Consider the following 7,211-nt stretch of genomic DNA (forward strand, 5'->3'; position numbering starts at 1 on the left):
GAGATGCACGTGTCCTTTTGTTTAATTGTTTAGTTGTGCTTTATTGTGCAGAGTTGGACAATCATTTCACATTATTACAGAGGAAAATATTACCTGCCATTGGTTTGGTTTATCTAGGAGTGATTACAGTTTTGCTGTTTGAGTTTGCGTTTACTGAATTAAAGGGAAACTCACTGCTGAGTTTCTGTGTGCTCCACTAGTATTTTCAAATGTTTGTGTGATGATCGACAGCTTCACTTCCTGTTTCATGCTCTTATTTTGAAAACTCATGCCTGGTTTGGTCACCCACTCATCTACAGCCACTTGATTATGTAACTGAGTTCACCTGTTGTCTCTCCTCTGGTCACAGCATATATACCTCCTCACAGCCACAGACAAGCTGTCAGATTGTCTGTAAGTCACTCAGCCAAGGTGTCTACAGCGAAGTTGGTTCATCTTGCACCGATCTGGTCTATGTGGCCTGGTCCCTGTAAGCTGCTATTCATGAAAACCTTTACCTTGTTCTACCCATGCCAAGCTATGTAAGTTTGTTTCTTGTTTCATGATTGGAGAAAGAGGAGTGTTTTTTGCCCAAGAGGAAATGTTTGATCCCAAGTTACCCTGCAGTAGGGTGCCATCTTGTACTGAGTTTTTTCCCTCCATGGATATTTAGTTTGTTCTTTTCTGTTGGAGGTGTTTTCTGTTAATAATCACAATCTCTGGATTTTCTGAGTTGTGATGTACCAGATTGTTGGGGTCATGAGGTCAAAAGTACAATTGTTGTCATTGTGTAACATGATTTGAAGACAATACCATGTTTGTGTAAGATGTTTTAGCAGGTGTCTATCTTACCAGATAAACCACATAACCTTTTGACCTGTGTAAATGATGAGCTGAAACTTCTAAATGCACCCACGCATCATGTGCCTTGTTTGTTCCTCACTATAAAAATAAAGGACTGCTCTGTGAAAAGATGGCAAAGGAGAGTCAAGGTCACATGGGGGAGAGAAGAAAGTCTCTTCTCTCCGTCTGCAACTGAGGCCTTTTTTCACTTGCAGGCATATACTCGGTACAAAGTTGTCGTGTGTTTCATTGCCTTCAGGGAAAAGAACCATGTCAGTGTAGCGTAAACCTGACACAGATCACCTGGAAACCTTTGACCAAGGAAACTATGCCACCAGATCCTGCTCTGTGGAACTATAACCTGGACTCCATTTCCCATCTGCCTCAGCTCCTTTGGTGCTTCCACACTCAGGTGGTCATCAGCTCTCCAATAAACACTTTGGCTCACCTCCTGGTTACTCTGTCAGCTGCATCAATACCCTTTCCATAAAGAAAGAATAAAAACTTTAACATCTGAGTTGTGGTGTTTGGCAATTTACTGGTCCTCATTCCACCCGGTTCATGACGGTTTGTGGCTTACACTTCCCCATGGTCTGTCACAGTAGTGGGGGAAAAAAAAAAAGAAGTGCACTGTTTTACCGAAGTCATTTATTCCAGAAGTAATTTGGCCAAAGTCAGGTTCAAAATTGAATAAGTTGCAAAGGCAGGATGATAAATTGATAAAAAGTCATCTAATCCTCCTGTTACATAACTGAATGACAGCATTATTTGTATGTCAGTAGTCATGTGTTGTCATAACCTTTTTGTGTGAAATGATTAATAAATATAATATACTGTATATCTGATTCAGTTTTTTGAAAATATGACTTAGGCCATTATTTTAAGAGGGTGATGATATGTAGGGCTAGTAGCCTATGATATATCCTATGTAGGCTGAAATAAGTATCTCAGTGTTCCATTTCCACCACCTGTCACACAGGCTGAGGAGATGGTCTTCAGCCAGAACAGCAGCTGACCCATGGTAGGTGGCATTGCTGGAGGAGTCTCATCTGTCCCAAGCACCCTTCAGGACCCATCAGTCTTTATAAAATGTTGGTTTTCTATCCTTTTCCAGCAATTTCTGTGATTCAGTGTATTTATGGTGTCACATTGCTCTTCTGTAGTGGTAAAATAGTCCACACTAGATTAATACTATAGACTACTTCTTTCCACTTTGTAATGTTTTTAGATATTCTCAGGCAGTACAGACCAATCATAACGTACAGGGGGATATTAGGTTTTTTATGAGTTGATGTGGCCTCCACACTTAAGTTGCTATGATATTTGTGGGGTACAATTTAATCTCTTTAGTCTCCAAAGACAAATTCCAAAGCGACAATGTTCACATACACTAGGTCAGCCTTCACGCACAGTTCACCCATCAGTTAATAACACAGAGGTCCATCAAACACCACACGACACCTTGGGACATGCAATCGTATCCTCTCATACCCTACTCTGTCCTAGTACCGTACCACATTTCACCAATATACTGGTCACATCCTTACACTTTGCCAGTGTTACCCCAAATGTACACAGGTTAAGTCAAAAGGGAAAGTGCAAAGAGGTGTGAGTAACTTCTTGAGTGTTGATTATTTTGGTGTCTGTTGAGTAATCTATTGAATGAAGTAGTTAAATGGTGGAATGTCAGGAGCCATCTTATTTTTTTCTTGGGGAGTGTGTGACATCCAACAATGTATTGTCACAATTGTTGAGTTAAAGTATGAGTTTGGATATTTTGATATAAACAAAGGCTGAAATTGTGTGTTTGGGGAATTTTATTTTGTGCCATGTTTTTCTCACGATTACCAAATTACGCCGCCAGGGGGAGTATCCACCAAATTGCGCGTTAGTTTTGACCGAACAGGTCTCCGTTTGTCAGACAGTTGTGGTGTCAATACTGCAACCTTTGGTATCTATCCATCCATCCATTTTCTATACCCGTTTTTTCCTGAAAGCCAGGGTCACAGGGATCTGCTGGAGCCTATCCCAGCTCTCTTTGGGTGAAAGGCAGGGGTCCACCCTGGACAGGTCACTAGTCCATCACAGGGCCACATAGAGACAAACAACCTCACACACTCACACTCACTCCTATGGGCAATTTAGAGTCACCAATCAACCTGACATACATGTTTTTGGACTGTGGGAGGAAACCAGAGTACCTTTGGTATCTGTATGATACCAATTACATACAGGGAGGGTATCGCCGATATTGACACCAATACCGATACTTTTTAATAATTAAGGTGGATATAAATTATATTCAGTATATTTGTTTCAATTGCAAACAATGTATTCATTTAAATAACACGTTTATTGGATAAATGTATTATATCAAGATCTTTGCATAATTTATACTTTTTGAGTTGTCTAAAGTAACAAATGACCAACTGCACTTTGATAATCAATATTAACTAATGATGAAGATGACTAAAGTATTACTTTCACAAATATTATCTACCTGGATATTCTGCCGGACTGTAAGGGCTCTGCCAATGAGGTTTCTGGCTCTGTCGGGACCAGGGGGTGGGGGATTTCTCTCCTCCTTTCTCCGTTTCTGTAACTCACTGTTTTCTTTGGCATGATTTTTCATATGCTTGTAAACGTTTGTCGCATTTCCACTGTGCCTTACAGCCTTTTTACAAATCGTACAGCTTGCTGTTGTTTGTATCTGCCATGTGGTTATATTTTTAACCACATGGTCTCCTCTTCCTCTAATCCATCTACCCTGTGACAGGAGCAGCACTGACACACCTGTACAGACATGTCAGCGCTATAAACAGGAGCCACACACTGAATGTAAAACTTAAAAGTATCGATCCCATCACTCCAGTATCGATCAATGCCGATACCAACGTTGGTATCGATACTATCGATATTTGGATCGATCCGCGAGTGACCGGTAGGCAGATATATGTCCTGTGTTATACAGGAGACGTCAGCTTTGTTCATTGAGCAGGCCTGTCTTTATTAAACGGACATATCTTTCCAATTTGACTCGTTTATAATGTTCACATCATGGCTTCCACCAGCGTCAGTATAAATACTATGTCACATTTGCACTTACTGCAATCTACAAATATACCGTTTGTGTGTGTACACTGCTGCCCAATGACAGTAATTTACCAGATTAACATATACAGTCGCATGACTCCCCAATATGACTCTTTCTTCCTGTATATATTGCACTGAGCTGTATATATTCCAATACACACCACATCGGCAATTATCTTACTGGATCAATTCAGCCTGTTGATCAACTTTAGTTTTACAAATAGAAATTCTACCAAGTCTATGTAACATAGTCTGGGTTCTTATAACTAGCCAGTCTTACAATGTAGTGAACTCTACACCACAGATAGATCTTAACTAAGCATGAATTATAGGATCACAGATGTCTAGGAGCCAGGGTACCACGAATAAAAGTAAGAAAGTAAGTTTGTCTCGTTATACAGAAAAAAGAAGACAGGAGAAGTCAGTTGTATTCGTTCAGCAGACCGTTCTCTGTCTGACAAACAGAGACCTGGTAGGTCACAACTAGCGCTCGATTTGGTGGATACTCCCCCTGGTGGCGTGATTTGGCAAAAGTACCCAAGACCATACTATAAATCAACAATTGTGACAATACATTGTTGGATGTTACACAGAGAAGATAGGTGGTTTGAGAGAGGGGGTAGAGAAGCTATATATGTTCAGGTGGAAAAACCCTCTCTTAACAGGGGTGGAAGGCTCAGACAAAACCTTTCTTGAATCTACCAGGCTGCACATCATGGTGTTCAAGAATTCACTTGGTTTATAACAAGACCTGTGTTGGACCCAGAGACACCAGAAGTAGATATGAACAATAGTTCATTTTATACACTATTATTAATGTGCATAAATAAATGCATTTGGGTCCAGTGAAATGCTGTGTTAGTTTTATGCCAATTGTAACAAGACCTTCCAAAAAGTTGAACGTTTGTCTTGTTGAAATTTTGAGAAACTTTAATAATCTATGGAGAATCTCAAATGAACGGAAACTCAAATGTCTTTTTGGTATGTTATTCATAATGCAAAGAGGTCAGCATCATAACAGAGTGCTAAAGAATTCTGCCAGAGAAACAGAGGTCAGAATGAGCTTCATACAGTCTTATCAGGATGGATACAGAAGTTGCTGGACTCAGTATTTGTGCCTGGCAGGGAAAATACTGATTGAGTTGAGTTCTTGACAGACATGCACAACAATTACAACCAGGTACCATAATAATAAGGGTGTTAAGGACATCTCCATAAAGTTCATAATATACATTTCCACTACAGTCTAATCAGTCCACAGAATATTTGCCCCAAAGTCTTGGGCATAGTCAAGAGGTTTTTTGGCAAATGTGAGACGAGCCTTTCTGTCCTATTTGGTCAACAGTGGCTTTTATCTTAGAACTTTCCATGGATGCCATTTTGCCCAGTCTGTTTCTTATTGTTGAATCAGGAACACTAACTTTACCTGAGGCAAGTGAGGCCTGCAGTTCTTTAGATGTTCTTTTATGAGCTTCTGGATGAGTTGTCGTTGTGCTCTTTGAGGATCATCAGCAGGAGGATCAGGAGAGACACAGAATGCAGGAACCAGTAGGAGACTTATCATAGGTATCAGGGCATTTGGAACACAGGAACCATGAGAGGAATGGGAAGAGGAACCAGGGGACGCAGAACACGGGAACCAGGAGGAAACTCAGGAGAGTATTGTAACTCACAGGGGCTGCAACTGAAATCTCATACTCCTCTACTATATAGTTACAACTTTGGACTGCTTGGGACTGTTACCCTGTGAACACAAACGACCCAAAATAAAAATGCAACAGTGTATCTTTTTTGCCCGCCTGATTGGGAACAAAGCTAAAGAGCCACAGGTGTGAATACACCCTAAGTGTAACAAATATGTAACAAATACTTTCCAGACACTTTTTCACAGCATCATATGCCAACCCCAAGGGGACAGAAAAGTCCCCTCCCTCCCCTTGGAAGATCAGATCTTAGCTAGTTTCAAAGAGATGAACCTGTCTGAGAGAACACTGTATCCACCAAGACTGTTTTGTGTTTTTCCAACAACAAACCATATTAAGCTCCAAGTTAAAGGGGGACTGAAGCAGGTGAATGATCTTAATTAGTTTTTCAAAAGACTCAATCATCCTGCCACCTACAACCCAGGTGAGAAATGAGCTTAGGAAAGATGCAGGTCCAGATGGCATCAGCTCCAGGCTCCTCAAGGCTCCTGGGCAGATCCACTGACTGGGGTAGTTGTGCAATTGTTCAACATGAGTGTGAGGCTGTGGAAAGTAGCACAACAGGGCTACTGGTAACAAAAACACAGCATCTGTGGGACCTCAGCAGCTACCGATCGGTGGCACTGATGTCACACCTGATGAAGATACCAGAGAGGCTGGTCCTAGTCCATCTTCGCCCTCCGGTGAGCTTAAATATGTGCCCTCCTCAGTTGCCTACCAGCCAGGCATCGGGGTGGATGATGCTGTCAACTACCTTCTGCACAGAGCTCTTTATCTCGTGGAGAATCCTGGGAGCACTGTGACAAAAATGTTCTTCAATATCTACAGTGCCTTCAACACCATACAGCCAAGGCTTCTCAGGGACAAGTTGTAGCACACAGGGGAGAACTTCCATCTATCAGACTGGATTCTGGATTACCTCACCAACCAACCACAGTATGTGAGGGTACAGGACTGTGTGTCTGACATGGCAGTGTGGGGTACAGGGGCCCCGCAGGGAACAGTCTTGGCATGTTTCTTCTTTACTCTGTATATTGTGGGCATCAGAAGCCCACGGCTCATCACCTGCCTGTTCACGTTTCTAATAGATTTTCCCCGCTCAGCGACACACCCGCTGAGAAACCGACTCTGATAATTGGCGATTCCATAGTCAGGAACGTGAAGCTAGAGACACCAGCGACCATAGTCAAATGTTTCCTGGGGCCAGAGAGTCAAATCTTAAGCTGCTTGCTAAGGCTAATCGTAAATATGGAAAAACTGTTATTCACGTCGGCAGCAATGACACCCGATTACGCCAATCGGAGGTCACTAAAATTAATGTTGAGTCGGGGTGTAACTTTGCTAAATTAATGTCGGACTCCGTAGTTTTCTCTGGACCCCTCCCCAATCTGACCAGCGATGACATGTTTAGCCGCATGTCGTCGTTCCGTCGCTGGCTGTCTAGGTGGTGTCCAGCAAACGATGTGGGCTTCATAGACAATTGGGCCACTTTCTGGGGAAAACCCGGTCTGATAGCGAGAGATGGCATCCATCCCACTTTGAATGGTGCAGCTCTCATCTCTAGGAATTTGGCCGAGTTTCTTAGCCGACCTA

The sequence above is a fragment of the Mastacembelus armatus genome, chromosome 22 (genome assembly GCF_900324485.2).
Source record: "Mastacembelus armatus chromosome 22, fMasArm1.2, whole genome shotgun sequence".
NCBI lineage: Eukaryota > Metazoa > Chordata > Actinopteri > Synbranchiformes > Mastacembelidae > Mastacembelus > Mastacembelus armatus.